Source organism: Chiloscyllium punctatum, chromosome 15 (assembly GCF_047496795.1).
Source record: "Chiloscyllium punctatum isolate Juve2018m chromosome 15, sChiPun1.3, whole genome shotgun sequence".
In the NCBI taxonomy this organism is placed as follows: domain Eukaryota; kingdom Metazoa; phylum Chordata; class Chondrichthyes; order Orectolobiformes; family Hemiscylliidae; genus Chiloscyllium; species Chiloscyllium punctatum.
Window position 1 is genome coordinate 68,273,259 of NC_092753.1, and position 19,434 is coordinate 68,292,692.

The 19,434-nt window shown below is 42.2% G+C and overlaps 1 pseudogene; it reads right to left on the bottom strand.

Moving 5' to 3' along the window:
- Positions 1-5,691: 5,691 nt before the first annotated feature.
- LOC140485854 (NXPE family member 3-like) overlaps positions 5,692-19,434 on the bottom strand; it is a 50,189-nt pseudogene continuing 36,446 nt past the window's right edge.

A 19,434-nucleotide genomic window follows, 5' to 3' on the forward strand; every position in this document is an offset into this window, starting at 1 on the left:
CTGCCCCTGTGAAACCCAGGTCTCTGTTCTGGCCACAACATCATAGTCCCAAGTACTGATCCATGCTCTAAGTTCATTGCTTTGTTTCTGACACTCCTTGTATTAAATCAGACACACTTTAACCGATCCCTTTGTTTCATCACATGAAAATCCTTCCCAATAGATTCCCTTCATCCTGTTACTGCCCCACCTACAACTACTCCCTTCTCAGATATGTAACTCTGGTTCCCACCCCCTGCCAACCCTCCAGAACCACACAAGCAAATCTCCTACCCAGGACATTTGAGCCGGTTCTGTATCCGATCGGCTAGGTCTCTCTGTATTCCATGTGATATAAGCTTGTTAACCAGTCTGCCATGGCAACCTTGACAAATGCCGTACTGAAGTCCATATAGATCAAGGTGATGCTGGAAAAGCACAGCAGGTCAGGCAGCATCTGAGGAGCAGGAAAATCGACATTTCGGGCCAAAGTCCTTCATCAGGAATAGAGCCTATTCCCGATGAAGGGCTTTTGCCCGAAACATCTGGTTTCCAGCATCTGCAGTCCTCACATTTTTAGATCAAGTCCACAGCTTTGCTCTCATCATTCCTCTTCATTAGTTCTTCAAATTGCCCCAAAATATCCTTTAAATTAGGCGAGTAACCTTGGTAGGTCCTTTTGTTATTTTGCCTTCAAGCATGAAGGCACACTCTCTAGTTGCCCAGATGGTTCAGTTATAGTTAACTGTATAGTAGCTGGTTCAGTTGGAATTCTCTGGTCTTGCCTGAGCTTCATTTCCACTGTCTCTTCACCATCATTGTTTCTGACTCCCTGAAAACCTGGACTTGCTTATGCTCACCATGACACATGAAAATGCTTCAAATCATTGATATGACACAGCTGATTCTTTTTCTGACAATATAGGGTTTCAGTTAGACATTTTTATCCATACTTTTGATTACCCAGTATGGACCACTAAACTGTACATTCACTCCCACTCCCAGTTCCTCTGCAGTCTAGATGAGATATCCTGAACCTGGGCACCAGGTGGGCAACACAACCTTCGGCACAATCGGCAGAGGTCACGGTGTAAGAATAAGGAGTAGGCCATTTAGAACGAAGATGAGGAGAGATTTCTTCACCCAGAAGTGGTGAGCCTGTGGAATTGACTGCCACAGAAAGGCAGTTGAGGCCACGACATTGTTTTCAATAAGAAAATGAATAAAAGCAAAAGGGATCAAAGGGTATGGGGTGAAAACAGGAGTAGGTTACTGAGTTGAATGATCAGCCATGATTGTATTGAATGATGGACAAGCCTCGAAGGGCTGAATGGCTGACTTCCACTCCTATTTTCTGTGTTTCTATGTTTTGATCTGGGTAGGGTCCTGGAAGTCCTGCTTGACGGGTGATGCACAGGCTGGTCATGCCCTTCTTCCAGGAGTGGCAGTGGATGCCAAGACAGCAGACCATGCCACCCTGTCCAAGATTGCGACACAGGTTAAAGCAGTTTCAGCTGGCTACAGAAATGAGCAGCTCAGCAGGAAAAAGGTTAATATCCTCCTCCACTCTCTTCGCATCAGTGCCACCAGCTTCTCTCTTTGTGGGTGGCACGGTGGCACAGTGATTAGCACTGCTGCCTCACAGCGCCGGAGACCCGGGTTCAATTCCCACCACAGGCGACTGCTTGTGTGGAGTTTGCACGTTCTCCCTGTGTCTGCGTGGGTTTCCTCCGGGTGCTCCGGTTTCCTCCCACAGCCCAAAGATGTGCAGGTTAGGTGAATTGGCCATGCTAAATTGTCCGTAGTGTTAGGTAAGGGGTAAATGTAGGGGTGTGGGTGGGTTGCGCTTCGGCGGGTTGGTGTGGACTTGTTGGGCCGAAGGGCCTGTTTCCACACTGTAATGTAATGTAATGTAATCTAATCTAATCTAAAATCTAATCTAATCTAAAAAGCCTCTCACTCATTGCCACAGTGCCATTTGCCAAGAAGACACATGTTCTACCATTCAGACTATTGCCAGCTACACCTTCCCTACTTTCTCTTCTCCTCCCCAACCCTGGCATCACTCACCCTCTGTCCTGCCTATTAACCGCTCACCTGTAATAACCGGGATACCTGTGCCATACACTTTCATCTGCTATAATACCTGCCTCACTTCCATTCCACGAGTGAAACAGACCACAAAAGGGCAGAGAGCGTGAAGATAGGTCCTGATCTAGTTGTCATTTTCCTCCTCATCCCTTATGAAGAGAGTATGCTGATTATGATCAATCCCAGGGCATGCGACTGATATCAGATGTTGTCCTTGACTCACTGAGCTGGGAACCCTGAGTAAGGGATATTCCCCCTTGACTTGACTGAAGCTTATTGACAACGAGGACAAGCTTCCTCAATTTTTATCTGTGCTAGGCATGGGTAAGATTGCAGTAATGTGAACCTGACATCCTGACTGAGAGGAGGCAAAACACAGAATGTTAAGGCAAGGCACGGATGGTGTGAGCATCCAGGTAGAGTGACTGAGCACTATGACTGCAAGCGAATGGACTAGAGGTGCAGCCTGGTCCAGTCCACTTGCTGGGTATGTTCCCCTGACCACATGGTGTCCTTGCTGCAGCATTATATTGACAGCTCCTGGTGCAGCCTGAGGTGCAGCAACATCCTGTAAGTGAATTGGAGATGTGTCACAAGGTCACAAGGGTTCTTAGAAACTGGAACAATGACCAAGGACTTGGATGTATGTAGCCTGAGAAATTGGTTCCTGGTATCGTTTGGATCCAGCAGTAATCTGAAACAACCAGGCACCTGCTCTGGTTTTTTTGTCAAGCTTTCCTGACATCTTGCTTGGTTGGCAAGTTTGTTAAGATGGTATGACTGAATATTAATGAGGTATGTTGTATTGTTAACAAGGCATTCAATAAATGTTGATCCGCATTAATTGACATCTTACCACTGCCGAGTGAGAATCTCAGCACACTGCTTATGAAAAGATGGCTCGAGTTGTTCCTAATACTGAGATGGGCCTCACAGCACTTATCACCTGATTTGGCTGTGCTATAACCTACATTGTTTAGACCACTAGAAGATTCCACCCATCGTCTGTTATGGGGAGTTCCTTCTTCACTCCTGAAACCTTCACTTTGATCAGCTTCAGAGCTCCCCTTGCTTCATAACCATGAAGTAAATCAAAAGGTCTAAAATGTATTCATTGATGGTTGCATGTTGAACAAAAGAAGTTTTGGTCATTTGTCCCAGTGATGAAATATTCCTGACAACATGGTGACATCTTTCCCACAACCTACAAAACTCCAACTTCACATGCTGTGTAATTATCGCAATTACTTGTATTCCTGGCCCCTAATTTTAACTCTAGCCCTAACTTCTCAGCTAATCCAACTAGCCTAACCTTGATACTCATTTGCAGATTATTTTGGGATAAATTTAAATCTGCAGAAGAAATGTCTTAGCAACTCCAAAAGACATTTTGACAGAATGATGCACAATAAACCAAGTATGTTTCCTTTTATTGTATTTCAACTTTGCGGATTTGACGCTACCTTGCCTAAGCTCCTTGTGCCTGTGGGTGATATCTTGACTATACGTTAAGTTTTAGACATAAAATTATAATTGTGTCTGATTGAGTCTATATCAGTAATACATATTGAGTAAAGAACTGGTTTAAATTCTCTCCTACTAACTTAGCCGTGATTGATCTTTAAGATATGTCCTGTGGGAACTGAACAGTTACAGTGAGGATATACTGGTGTCCTGCTCTGTTTTGTGCAAAGGTCACACATAATCCACTAAACACCCTACTAAATGATCCCTGAAAAACTGGTAGGAGAATTAAAGGTGCTGGTTTGATTGCCTGTTACATCTTTCCCACAACCTACGAAACTCCAACTTCACATGCTGTGTAATTATCACAATTACACTCGTATTCCTGGCCCCTAATTTTAACTCTATCCCTAACTTCTCAGCTAATCCAACTAGCCTAACCTTGATACTCATTTGCAGATTATTTTGGGATAAATCTAAATCTGCAGAAGAAATGTCTTAGCAACTCCAAAAGACATTTTGACAGAATGATGCACAATAAACCAAGTATGTTTCCTTTTATTGTATTTCAATTATCAGAATCTCATTTCCAATTAAATAATACCTTCATTGGACACCCCGCATGGGCCTCCACTTTTGTGTTTTGACTGAGGCAGGAGGAGTACACAGTTTCTCGAGATCCCCTACTCTATGGGTCATAGCATTAAATTAAAGTATTCTTATTCAATAATAATAAAGTGTCCAATTAAATTTCTTATCTACATCAATGTTTAAATAAAAAGATCCATCAACTAGATTTCTTAATAAACACAAATCTGGATTATTATCATTAGTTCATATATTCAATAAAGATACAATAATTGGTTAAGATACACAGTCAATGATGAAGTATAAATGCCTGTCCTTCTAGCACACACACACACTCTCTCTCTCTCCAAAAAAAGAGAAAAAATCTGATTTCTCTGCAGAGATTGGCTTCCTGAAAAAAATAAATACTTCATCCATAATTTTGAAGGCAGAAGCAAAACGCACAAGATGATCTGGACTCCATTGTTCTGATGTTCTGGCATATATCATCAGACACTATTCATGCACAGTTGGCAGGGACAGCAATCCTGAGATGTTTGTTCAATCACTCTTTCAAAGGAACATGCAGGTTTCATTTTGAATTCCACACATGAGGATCTTCGTTTCAGAAAAGGGAGAGATTAGCTGGGCAGCTTATTCTAAGCAAGCTTTCCTCTAACTCAACCAGACAAAACAAATATTTCACTTTTTTTGTTCAAGAAAATCTCCAGCCCCAAACAATTAGTTATCACCAGTCATGTTGTTCTATTGCTCGATGTTCTATATTATTAACAGGAAAATGTAATTAAAAAAATTAATGCTCAGAGTGAATTTTGAATGATCACGTTTAAAAAGCCTACTTCCAGTACGTCCACCAAATTTGAAATAAAGCAATATTCCCTAATCTTTCAAAATTTAAATCCTCCAAGTAATTTAAATATATTTGTAACAACATACAGGACAGGCTAGGGTGAGTTAGGATTCAACAACCATCATTACTCAACGCATCAGATTCCAATCAACACACTACTGGTTTCTAGTCCCAGCTGCTTTACATCTTGGTTCCTTGAACATTTGCATATTCGGATAAAGTGTTAACGCAACAGGCCTGAGACTGGAACAGAAAGCAAAACATTCTCTCTTAAACGCTTTCTTAACTTCTGCCCTAACAATTCCCTGCAGATGACATTAAATAAAGGACAGGGTGGCTGGCTAAAGTGGTCCCTGTACACTAGGACTCAGAAACAGGGCCATGATGTGCTTGGCCATGTTGCCCACTGCCACTCAGTACTCCCATTGAAAGTGTCGGGAAATAAACTGCTGACATTTGTAACCTAACTGAAGACTCAAATGAACATAATACTCATCCATGCTCCATGCTCACAAAGCATCCCCAAAAATGGCAGAGAATCAAATCTTTAAAAATAATAGCTGCTGGGAGATCTATATTTAAAATACTACAATACAATCATTTAAAACATGCCTCCAGAATTCTTGGAGTTCAGATTTATAATCTCCTCATTTTGTCATAAAACATAAATCTCATAATTACCATTTTCAATCTAAAAAAAACTGTGCTTAACCCTTTCTTCAAGGATACACATATGAAAGAAATACATCTACTTCATTCTTTATAATGATTCTTTTGGGATGTAATTCATGAGGCAGGTAATGTGCTATTGTCATCTCCCAGGCATCCACAAACGCCACGTTGATGCCCTCAAACATCTTTCTCATCACTAAGTCAAGTTGATAGGAATACCAGTCACTGTTGAAGAGACTGACCTCCCCTGGAAGGGCCTGGACATTGGCAGTCTTTATTATAACCAGTGTATCTGGGCTCCTTTCCAGCAATCGTAGAATTGACCTGCGGATATTCTGGAGCCTGCGGATGTATGGTTCAACTGGGAAAGTGTTGAAATGACACCAAATGGTGAAGGCTATAACAGTGTTCTTTCCACCTTTAATCTCATCCAGTTTATTTGCGATGAATGGCAGGTCCTGATTTGAAATGGGGAGGATTCAAATTGGTGTGCCATGAGCATAGTATTTCACCTTGATCTTGTTGTCTATATCTAAAGTGAGATGTGGCCCCGTCTTCCTTGAATTGCCAAGATCAAACTTCCTCAGACCTAAAACAGAAGATGGAATTACACATAACTTATCATTCCATTGATCATTATGAACAGAGCAAAGTAGACAAATCAGTAAGAATGTTAGTCCTTTAACGTGGGGATGCTCTCAGCTCTTATCCGACTTTACCGCGGGACCGTCAGTTTCATGCAACAATGGGAAGTCAGAAAAGACAAGTGAGCAGCCAAGTTAAATAATTAGGATCAGTAAGCCAGTCGATGCACCAGGAAACACTCAGGGAAGTAGGTGGGTGAATTCTTGGGCAGTTAAGCAATTGAGATGAGAACCAACAGTTAGAGAAGAAAGCAGTCAGGTCAGTATATAAAGAGCAAGGTTAAAAAGTATTCAACCTCAGCAGTTGTGTACGTAAACAGATTCAGAGACACACAAGGCAGAGGATTCTGTTGATGATAAGCAAGCAAGAGGGTGCATAACATGGGAGGGTGTTGGTGGATGGGACAAGATTTTCAGAACCTTCTTTAGAATGGGGCATTTGTAAGTGGGCCCGCACAGTAAGTCTTAGTTTAACTTCAGCATTTTGAGGAGCTGTTTGCGTTATATTCATTAAAAAGACTGATAGGTCGAAATGCAATTTGTACCATCATGTGCAGAATAAACAATTTTGTAATGCAACAATAATGTCTCTTTTTTATTGTTCTGAAGTTGTAACAAGCCAGAAATAAATGACAGAATAAAGCAGTGTACCTCAAATTATGTTACAAATGAAGACTAAGTGCTCAATTTTCCCAAAAGTCAGCAAAGGTCAACTTCAGGGAGTTTCATGGAGGGTTTCTCTCCATGAGTTATCTCATGCAATTTCTCACTTTTCACCTCACTATATATGCATAAGTTTACTCTGGTGCCACCCTTGAGCTAAGCGTGTACTGACCAGCAGAGGGCATGCTCACCACTGCATGGACCTTCAGGTTTCCTGTTGCTGACAACACATTTAAGATTAGATTAGAATAGATTCCCTACAGTGTAGAAACAGGCCCTTTGGCCCAACAAGTCCACGCCGACCCTCCGAAGAGTAACCCACCCAGATCCATTTCCCTCTGACTAATGCACCTCACACTATGGGCAATTTAGTGTGACCAATTCACCTGACCTGCACGTCTTTGGACTGTGGAGGAAACCGGAGCACCCAGAGGAAACCCACGCAGATACGGGGAGAATGTGTAAACTCCACACAGACAGTCACCTGAGGCTGGAATCAAACCAGGAACGCTGGTGCTGTGAGGCAGCAGTGCTAAACATTGAGCCACCGGGCCACCCCAGCATCATGTCACACACTGCCAGCCTCAAGGAGTTCCTTAGAGTTGGCATAGTGGGAGGAAATGGAAAAATAAAGCTTATGAGGGCACGGAGGTGGCACAGGCAATATCGCACTGGAAACAGAAAATCAATTTGCAAATATATTGGCACTTTGAACCTGCAGTCCTGAGGAAGGGTCACTTGACCTGAAATGTTAACTCTGATTTCTCTCCACAGATGCTGCCAGACCTTTGAGCATAAGTTATTCATCAGGATTGAGGGGGTGGCCCAAGGGGGCTGAAGAGATAAATGGCAGTTTGGTGGGGCTGGGGTAAGGTGGTTGAGAATCCGATAGGTAGATGAATTTGGGGGTAAAGATGATAGGTCGGAGAAGGGGGTGGAGCATATAGGTGGAAAGAAGATAGACAGGCAGGACAGGTCAAGAGGGCAGTGCTGAGTTGGAAGGTTGGATCTGGGATAAGGTTGGGCAAGGAAAATGAGGAAACTGGTGAAATCCACGTTGATCCCGTGTGGTTGGAGGGTCCCAAGGCAGAAGATAAGGCGTTCCTCCTCCAGGCGTTGGGTGGTAAGGGTTTGGCAGTGGAGGAGGAGGAGTTTAAGTGTTCAGCTGCAGGGCAATGGGGTTGCTTCATGTGTGTGTTGCGGAGATGTCCTCCCTCCTTGTCTCTCAGTAGCTTACCTTAAAAGTCTTCCATCCCTTGAAAGGAAGCAAGAACTTACAAGTTATCAAGGTTATAGCAGCATACTTAGCACAGATCTCTAAGATCCCAGACTTATGCACTGACCAACGTTTTCGGTTGTTGAAGTCAAGCACATTATGATATGATGCTTTCATCATCATATCTGTACAGTCTATGGCATTTTGCATCTGGGGCAAGCCAGTTATGTTTGCAAACCCAACAGCCGGGCTGTAGCATCTTGGGAAACAAGATGAAGTGATGTAATCCTGCACAAGTCACATTGGTAACCACATTGACACGTTTGTGGGGTAAGGATGGAAAGATCCAACATAGGTCCCCAGTGGATCTTTGGAATCAGCCAAATGCACAAGAGTTTAATGGAACTGTCATTGCCCATTGGGGATCGGATGGCCACCCCCCACTTAAGGTTACAAGCCCTACTCCAGTAGTTGACAGTCTTGTGAGGGTGTCTGGGACATCCTCATCTGGTGGTGGCATTGTGTTCCATTCATCTGGATGAAATCACCTTCAGGAAGACTGACTTTGGGCCCAGTGAATGTCCTCTGCAGCCTAAGGAGACATATGTCTTCATGTGGAGGCTGTTTGGCAGCTGCTGCTGGTTGCTGATGGTTCTGGGCTTGCTGCATATTTGGTCCTTCACAATAACTCTGCACCTTTACTGTGTCACAGCCATAGTCATCATGACAAGAACAACTGCTGTGCCTAGACCCATTGCGAATGGTTCCAATGAACCTCTGTGAAGAATGTAAGAAACATTTCAACTCCTCAGCAATATGAGCAGTCAGCATTTGCTTCACAGAAAAATGATATTTTATCACAGTGCTCAATAAATTGGAAATATATTGATCTCTGACAAGGAGGTTCATGGAATGCATCTACACAAATCATTGACATAGGGACAATAGTCTGATGTTTGCGGTGGATGGCACATCACACAAATATAGCAGAAGGTTGTAAGTGTGGTCAGAAACTTTGTTTCCTCTAATACCCACATCACTCAAGAAGAGCATGTTGTCAAATATGCAGAGTTCAATGTGAGATGGAAACAGCTTTATGTATCCCTTGTGCAGCCAATGAGACTTTGGATTATCTCTGTGAGTAATGGCCACCAATGACACATTAAATATTTCCTGATGAAGGGCTCCTGCCCAAAATGTCGATTTTCCTGCTCCTTGGATGCTGCCTGACCCATTGTGCTTTTCCAGCACCACTCTAATCTTGACTCTAATCTCCAGCATCTGATGTCCTCACTTTCGCCTACATTAAAGATTACCTCTATGATTACCTCTGGTTCACAGAGGTGACGATAATTGAGCTGCAGTGATCAATGATATGCTCATGGTTGTTTGTCACCAAAATTTGTATTGAATGAGGTTGGTCACTGCATGTGGTTCACATGTCGAATTACAAGATTACAATGATTGTCTTTAGCCTGTACTGTGTAACTGCTTGATTAATGAAATTGCCCCTTGAAGGGCTCACACTGATCACAAGTAAAGGCTGCTCCCTCTGTCACCAAAAAAAACACATAGACAACTATAGGTCAGTTTGGTACACTGTGCATTTCACCAACACAAATTGTCAAAACATGATTGACAAATTGTGGATACTGTTTGGATATCGTAAACTTTCTACTGAACGATATAGCGATTTTCTTTTGGTGATCTTTTACAGTGTGACTTTTGATGATGGTCTTCCATTACACAATTTTCTATCGCACGAGTTTGCAGGGGAACACAACTGTCTACAGGTTAGCGATGTCAAACATCATGATACACTGTCCTGTCATCAAAGCTGGGTTGGTGGTGACTTGACAGTCCAACCTCTCCTGCTGCACCCTTTGCCTTCCAATAGTCTATTGTCTGCCACGCTTATACTTCGACCCACCTAATGGGCTATTGTCTCCCATGCCTATATATCGACCGGAACCCTGACATAAGTATGGTCCTCTTTTTATTTAGGGGTCACTTTGCTCAATTGACTTAATAGTTGGTTTGCAAGGCGTAATGCTAACGGGATGGGTTCAATTTCTGTATTGGCTGTGGCGTTATTAAGATGTGTAGAGTACTAGCAAAGTGAAATGCTGGAAGCTAGAATTTGCTCAGTAAAAATGATGGGAGGATAGAGTGTATGGTCCCTTTAAGAGGTAAAGTGTTTTTGTAAGCTTAGAATTTTACACTGAAAAAATGTGTCCGTGAGCAGCTGTAGATTACTGACAGTTTGGAATTTGAAATGTGTATCAATTGGTTGTATGATTGCGAACCTTAGGCTCATTTTGATGTTAAGGCAACCGGCTTCAATATTAGCCAGTTAATTTAAACCAGGCCCCAGATTACTGTATTCAATTATATTTAAATGTGATTACTTTGATGACCTCAAACCAATTCAAGTGTAAAAAAAAGTCATCGAGGGTATAAAAGATGAGGGCGTTTGGAACATTGGAGAGTGCCAACTGCCATCTGAAGACACCAACTTTCACCCCTCAGAGAAAGCACCATCTATCAATCAAAAGTACCATGGCCCCTTCAGCTAATATTCCAGACAAAAGAAATTACAGACAAAACATCACTGACAGCAGGAACAGTGGAAAAAAGGCGTTTGTGATTTGAGATCAGCTGAAGCAAGACTGGAGAGATAGTGGAGAAGGCAGAGTATCCTGGAAGACACATTCTGTATGAACTTTGAGAGACGAAGTTTTAATTTATTGTTTTCTTATTACTTAGAGTCATAGAGTTACAGAGATGTACAGTATGGAAACAGACCCATCGGTCCAACTCATCAATGTCGACTAGATATCCTAAATAAATCTAGTCCCACCTGCCAGTATTTGGCCCATATCCCTCTAAACCCTTCCTATTCATAGGAAGAGAGATGCCTTTTAAATGCTGCAATTGTACCAGCCTTCACCACTCCTTCAGGCAGTCCATTCCATGCACAACCACCCTCTGTGTGAAAAGGTTGCCCCGCAGGTCTCTTTTATATCTTTCCCCTCTCACCCTAAACCTATGCCCTCTAGTTCTGGACTCACCCACCCCAGGGAAAAGACTTTGTCTATTTACCCTATCCATGCCCCTCATAATTTTGTAAACCTCTGTAAGGTCACCCCTCAGCCTCCGACGCTCCAGGGAAAACAGCCCCAGTCTGTTCAGCTTCTCTCTATAGCTCAGATCCTCCATCCCTGGCAAAATCCTTGTAAATCTTTACTGAACCCTTTCAAGTTTCACAACATGCTCTCAATGGGAAGGAGACCAGAATTGCACGCAATATTCCAACAGAGGCCTAACCAATGACCTGTACAGCCACAACATGACCTCCCAACCCCTGTACTCAATACTCTCACCAATAAAGGAAAGCATACCAATTGCCTTCTTCACTATCCTATCTACCTGCAACTCTACTTTCAAGGAACAATGAACCTGCACTCCAAGGTCTCTTTGTTCAACAACACTCCCTAGGACCTTACCATTTGTACATATAGAACTAAGACGATTATTTAGAACATAGAACAATACAGCACAGAAGAGGCCCTTCGGCCTTCGATGTTGCACCAATCTGTGAACTAATCTCAGCCCATCCCTGACAATATGCCATCATCATCCATGTACTTATCTAAGGATAGTTTAAATCTCCCTAATGTGGCTGAGTTAACGACATTAGTAGGCGGGGTATTCCACGCCCTTACCACTCTCTGAGTAAAGAACCTGCCTCTGACATCTGTCTTAATCTATCACCCCTCAATTTGAAGTTATGTACCCTCCTACAAGCTAGTGTCATCATCTTAGGAAAAAGACTTTCACTGTTTACCCTATCTAATCCTCTTGTATGTCTCTATCAAATCCCCTCTTAGCCTTCTTCTGCGAACAGACCCAAGCCTCTCTGCCTTTCCTCATAGGACCTTCCCTCCAGATCAAACAACATCCTGGTAAATCTCCTCTGCACCTTTTCCAATGCTTCCACATCCTTCCCGAAATATGGCAACCAGAACTGTATACAATATTCACGCACTAGTGTTTTGTATAGTTGCAGCATGACATTACGGCTCCATAACTCAATCCATCTACCAATAAAACCTAACACACTGTATGCCTTCTGAACAGCACTATCAACCTGGGTGGCAACTTTCAGGGATCTATGTACATGGATTCCAAGATCCCTCTGCACATCCACACTATCAAGAATCATTCCATTGACCTAGTATTCTGCCTTCCCGTTATTCTTCCCAAAGTGAATCACCTCACATTTAGCTGTATTGAACTCCATTTGCCATCTCTCAGTCCAATTCTACAGTTTATCCAAGTCTCTCTGCAGCCTGCAATATTCTTCCACACTGTCCACTACTCCACCAATGTTAGAGTTATCTGCAAACCTACTAACCCATCCACCTATGCCTGCGTCTAAGTCATTGATAAAATGACAAACAGCAGTTGTCGCAAAACAGATCCTTGTGGCACACCACTAGTAACCAGACTCCAGGTTGAATATTCTCCATCAACCACCATTCTCTGCCTTCTTACAGAAAGTCGGTTTCCAATCTATGTAGAGCCTTTTCAAAGGCTTTACTGAAGTCCATGTATACCACGTCAACTGCCCTACCCTCATCTACACGCTTGGTCACCTTACCAAAAAACTCAATGAGGTTTGTGAGACATGATCTGCCCTTGACAAAACCACGTTGACTATATGCGACCAAATTGTGGCTTGCTAGATGATTATAAATTCTATCTCTTGTAATCCTTTCCAAACCTTTTCCTACAACAGCCATAAGGCTCACTGGTCTATAATTACCTGGGTCATCTCTACTGCCCTTCTTGAACAAGGGCACAACATTTGCAATCCTCCAGTCCTCTGGTACTAAACCTGTAGACAATGACAATTCAAAGATCAAAGGCAAAGGCTCCAATACCTCCCCCCTAGCTTGCCAGAGAATCCTCAGATAAATCCCATCCAGCCGGTCCAGGGGATTTGTCTACTTTCACTCCTTCTCGAATTGATAACACAACTTCCTTACTAATCTCAATCCTTTATAGTCTAATATCTCATATCTCATTCTTCTCCTCTACAATATTCTCCTTTTCCTGAGTGAAAACCGATAAGAAATATTTGTTAAGCATCTCTCTGGTCTCCACAGGGCCTACACACACAACAAAACTTCCCACTTTTGTGTTTGACAGCTCCTCGGATGCTGCCTGAACTGCTGTGCTCTTCCAGCACCACTAATCCAGAACCCTATTCCTACCCTAGTCATCCTTTTATTCTTCACATACTGATAGAAAGCTTTAGGGTTCTCCTTTATTCTACCTGCTAAAGACTGCTCATGTCCTCTCTTTGCTCTTCTTAACCCTCTCATTAAATCCTTCCGAGCTAATCTGGAACTCTCCATCGCCTCATCTGAACCATCTCGTCTCATCGTCACATAAGCCTCCTACTTCCGCTTAACAAGAGATGCAATTTCTTCAGTAAGCCACGGTTCCCTTAATCATTTCCTCCCTGCCCGTCAGGGACATACCTATCAAGGACATGCAATATCTATTCCTTAAACCAGCTCCACATTTCCATGTTCCGCATCCCCTGCATTTTATGCCTCCTAAGTGTTGCCTAATCGCATTATAATTGCCCTTGCCCCATCAATAACTTTTGCCCTGTGGCATATACCTACTCCTTTCCATTGCTAAACTAAATGTAACCAAATTATAGTCACTGTCTCCAAAGTGCTCACCTACAACTAAATCAAACACCTGGCCTGGTTCATTACCAAGCACCAGATCCAGTCTGGCTTCCCTTATTGTTGGCCCTTCGACATACTGTGTCAGGAAGCCCTCCTGCACACATTGGGCAAAAACTGATCCATCTGACGTACTAGAGTTATAGCATTTCCAGTCAATGTTGGGGAAGTTAAAGTCCCCCATCATGATCACCCTATTCTTTTCACTCTTACCCAGAATCATTTTGCCAATCCTCTCCTCCACAGCCCTGGAACTCTGCAGAGGCCTATATAAAACTCCCAGCGTGTGATCTCTCCTCTCCTGTTTCTAACCTCAGCCCATACTACCTCAGTAGACGAGTCTATTGGAACAACATGCCAGTGGAAGTTAGTTCAATCAGGGAATAGTTCGTAGTTAGGGAGGAGTTGTTCAGTTTGTTAGTAATTCTGTTAATTTATTCATTGTTATAATTAAATAAATAAATTGTTACTTGTTACTGATAAAGTATCAGGGATGCCTTTCAGTTAACCACACTTTTAACAGATTACAAGGGGTGAGGCAAGCTTCTCTGGATGTTTTGGATTTAATTATTAGAAGGGAACCTCTACTCCCGCCATAATAGATTGGGACTTGTGTTTCAGTTTAATTATCATCAGGGTTCGATCCTCATTGCTTTCGTAACAGAGGTTACCATGAAGGACTCACCTTCTCAACCTCTTCCCTCGCCTGAGGTGTGGTGATCCTCGGTTAAACCACCACCAGTTATCTCGATAATGAGAGAGCAGCCCTCTGGATGGGAGGACTATGGCAACTGAACCTTTTTGTTTCCCTTTTGTATTTCAGCACACTGCCTCTATGCTCCACAATTGACTTTTCCAATGAAAAGTGGATAGTTAATAATCTCACTGTAAAAGGACACTAATGAATGAGTGACCATAATATGATGTATTTTTACATCATGTTGAAAGTGAGGTGCATCATTCTGAAGCAGGAGTGTTAAGAACAGGAAATGATGAAAGCATGAGGAACAGATTGGCTGAGCTAGCATGGGAAATAAATGAAAGGCCATGACTGTATATATAATCTGAATATTAGATGTTACATCTTTATTTATTCCTGGTCCAAGTAATAAAATTCTTCTTTCTCTCACTCAAGTAAATATTTTAATTGAGTCCTGCATTTTTTTTTGCACATTCTCCCAGTGTTTGTGTGGGCTTCCTCCAGGTGCTCCAGTTTCCTCCAACAAACCGAAGATGTGCAGGTTAAGTGAGTTGGCCATGCTAAATTGCTCATAGTAATCAGGGATGTGTGGGTTAGGTGCATTAGTCTGGTAAAATGCAGAGTAATTGGGTAGGGGAATGGGTCTGGGTGGTTTGCTCTTCAGAGGGTCGGTGTGGACTTGTTGGGCTGAAAGGCCTGTTTCCACACTGTAGGGATTCTATGGTTCTATGATTCTATAATCAATGAATGAACTTCAAAGAGCCACTTCATGGCTTACAGCAACTACACATTCCTTCGAGGTGCAAAAACTCAAGAATGCTCAATCAATGATGGCTGTCAAAGGAAGTGAAAGCTTGGATAAGATTAAAAGGAAAGGCTTATAAAGTGGTCAGAAGTAGTAATACAGAGGAACCTTGGTTAATCGAATGAGATGGGCGGGCAGTATTTCATTCGGATAATTGATTATTTGGTTGATTGATTCAATGCCTCTCCTCTGGGGTTCAGTATTTTTTGAAGTTTCCTTTTTCCTCTCTCTGCCTACCGTGCTTCCTCTCTCTGGGTTTATTTCTGAGCAGACACACACTTGTGTGGAAAGGACCTGCAGCATTGCTGAAGCCTCCCAGCCTCGCCCCCATTAGTGCAATGGGATTGACACAGTGAGCACTTGACAAGTCTGCTCCCTGTTCAGAAGATGAGGCTGCAGCACACCGGCAGTGAGCCCCCGCACGCCACTCCCCCCTCCCCCTGCCCCCACCACCAGGGCAATCGGACTGGATACCAACAGTAAGACTGCTGCTGCCTTTATGAGGTGAGTCTCAAAATAGCACACACACACACACACACATTTTTTACTGCAGCTTTTTGACAAGTTCCACCTTTGCCCTGTACAGGACAATGTTGGAGAGATTATCTTGGGAAGGGGAGTTTGGGGTACACCTCTGTGTAGAACTCTAGGGAAAGTGTGGGGTGAGAGAGAAAGGGCAGGAAGCCAGTCATTTGGAGATGGTGCCTGGGCTCCCAACGATGTCCAGGACTGTTCTCGGCAGCATTTCAGGAAGTCAAATTCATTTTCAATCATAGATAGAACATAGAACATAGAACATAGAACAATACAGCACAGAACAGGTCCTTCAGCCCACGATGTTGTGCTGAACATTTGTCCTAGCTTAAGCACCTATCCATGTACCTATCCAATTGCTGCTAAATTATGACTTTGTGTCTGTTTTCCTTGACAAAGAGACAAGAAATCTCTCAAATTAGAGATCCAAATCACTAGGGAGAATCAGAGTTGACGGAAATTAGCATCAGGAAGAAGGTTATCCAAGAAAGTCCATGGGGCTGAAAGTTGATAAGTGCCTGAAATTGAATGGTCTGTACCCAGGGAGTTGAAGGAAATGGCTGTCAAGATAGTTGATCCATTGGTCATCATCGCCTAAATTTTCACAAATGACTTCATTTAAGTGCATGTAAATGCCATAAATCTCCAAACATCATTCACAATGAATCTAAAATGAAACTAAGGGTAAGGCGAGAGTAAAAATGCACTTTACATCATGGTCACATTTGATCAAGTGTGACATTAAGGAGCCTAGCAAAACTGGGATCAATGGGAATCAAAAAACATACACTCCACTCATGAGAATCATATCTGGGACAAAGGAAAAATGGTATAGTTGGTGGTGGTCTGGCATCTGAGTTCCATGACATGTCTGTAAGGAGTTCTTCAAGATAAACACTTTCTACATGATCTGTTCAGAGATGTTATTACATATATCTAGAGGAGATGGGACTTGAATCTGTGTCTCCTGGTCAAGAGGTAGGGACACTCCCACTGCATTACAAGGACCAAGTTCTTCAGTGAAATATCCCAAGACAAGTCATTTCCAGCTGCTTCATCAATGTCCTTCCCTCCATCATAAGGTCAAAAGTGGGAATGTTCACTGACAAATGTGCAATTAATACCATCCACAACTCCTCAGTTGAACTTTAGCATAACACAATCAATTAGAAATTGGCTACTTTAGATTTAGTAGTGTGCAATGAGAAAATCTAATTAATAATGTTGCGATAATGGACCCTGTGAGATCTGACTGTGGCGTAGTTCTTTCTGAAACTAGAGTTTGAAATTTGAGCAAAGGAAATTAAGAGGGTATGAGTGGCAAGTTGGCTATGGTAGATTGGGCAAATCACCAAAAGCTATGCCAGTAGACAGGCAATAGCTGATATTTGAAAAGATACATTGTTTACAACAGATATACATTCTTCAAATACACAAACATCTAAATGTAAAGATAAATCAGCCATGCCTGATGAGCCTGGTACAATTGCAACATTTAAAAGGTATCAGGATGGGTACATGAATAAGAAGGGTTTAGAGGGATATGGGCTGGGTGCTGGCAAGTTGGACTAGATTAGTTTGGGATATCTGGTCGGCATGTACAAGTTGGACCGAAGGGTTTGTTTCCATTCTGTACATCTCCATGGCTCTATGACTCTATGGAGTGATTTTTGCAGATCAGAAACTTCCAAAAGTCAACCTCCTATTTAAGAAAGGAGAAAGGAACTACAGACCCAGTAACCTTCTTTCTGTAACAGGAAACATGTTAGAATCTATCATAAAGGATGTGATAAGTGGACTCTTGGCTCATAATGATCTGATATGGCCATAGTCAACGTGGATTTACAATTAGAAAATCATGTTTGACAAACTTGTTGGAATGTTTTGAAGATGTTACAAACTAAATGTCATATAATTTAGATTTTCAGAAAGTTTTTGATAAAATTTCCCCAAAGGAGGTTGGCTGGCAAGATTAAAGCACATGATCGGGGAGATAATGTACTGGCATGGATTAAGGATTGGCTGACAGACAGGAACCCTTGAGTAAATAAATGGATCACCCTTGAATTAACTAGAGTCAGTAGTTGACCCCAGCAGTTCAAAAATTATATCAAGGATTTAAAGTTGGGGAACAAATGTAATGTTTACAAATTTGCAGATGATACAAATCTATACAGGCACATGAGTTGTGAAGATGATGTAAGGTGCTTCCAAAAGGATTTCGACAGGCTTTGTGATTGGACAAGAATATGGCAGACAGAATATAATGCAGAAAAACATAAGGTTATCCACTTTTCTAGGAAGAACAAATGTATAGAGAATTTCTTAAATGGTGAGATTAGTCCAAAGTGATTTGAGTGTCCTTGTTATTAAGTCATTAAAGGTTAACATGCAGATACAACAAATTTACAGCGTATTAACCTTTATCATTGGAGGATTTGAGTACAAGTGTGGTGAATCTTGTTTCATTTGCGTATGACCTTTTTTTGATTGCACCTGTCTGCAGTTCTTGTCTCCTTATCTCATGAAGGATAGCATTGCCAAAGAAGGGGTACAACAATGGTTCATCAGATTTCCTGTTTCAATGATTTAGGGAGATCATCCTGAAGAAAATTTTGGACAAACTAGTTCTGCATTCTCTAGAGTTTTGACTAAAGAGATAATCTCTCTAAACTCCCCAGAATATTGAAAGTGATTAGGAAAGGTAGAAGCTGATAATGTGGTTAGGACATCTAGACTGTGGTAAGGACCTCCAGAAAGAGGACCTTTCACTGGAATGAAGTCTTTTGCCCTTAGAGTTTGAGACATGGCCATTTGGGTAAATTACATGCAATGTGTTTACTCTATTAGCTGCTGGTACATGATGTAGGTTTAACATCAATGAAACATGGCGAACAACTAAATTAAACTAAAACTACATTATTACATAACCCCTTAGAACTTACACTTCCACACTTCCCAAACAAGACAATGAGCATCAAAGGTGGAATGGTCAACTATGTGAAAACAATTTGCATTTATATAGTGACCTAAACATCCAAATATCTGACAAGCAGAGGCACAATCATGGCAAAACAACAGATACAAAGGAGCTATAATGGTGATGATTAAATGGTGAATCAAAGAGGTGGGAAGGACTGTGCAAAAGTGAAAAAAGGAGAAGAAAAACAGAGGGGTTTACATTGTAACTTCCAGAATTCAGGGCCGAGATGCTCAAGACAGTTGGTGCAGCAAAGGGAAATGGTGATGCACAAGAAGTCACAGTCAGTGCAATGAGATAGTTATGTAAGAACATTAAACCATAAGGAATTGGAGACGGAGTAGGCCATCTGGCCCCTTGAGCCTACTCCGTCATGCAATAAGATTATAGCCGACTTTGTTCGGTTCTTGCGTATCAAGGGGATCAAGGGTTATCGGGAGAAAGCAGGTGAATGTAGTAGAGAAACCTACCAGCCATGACTGA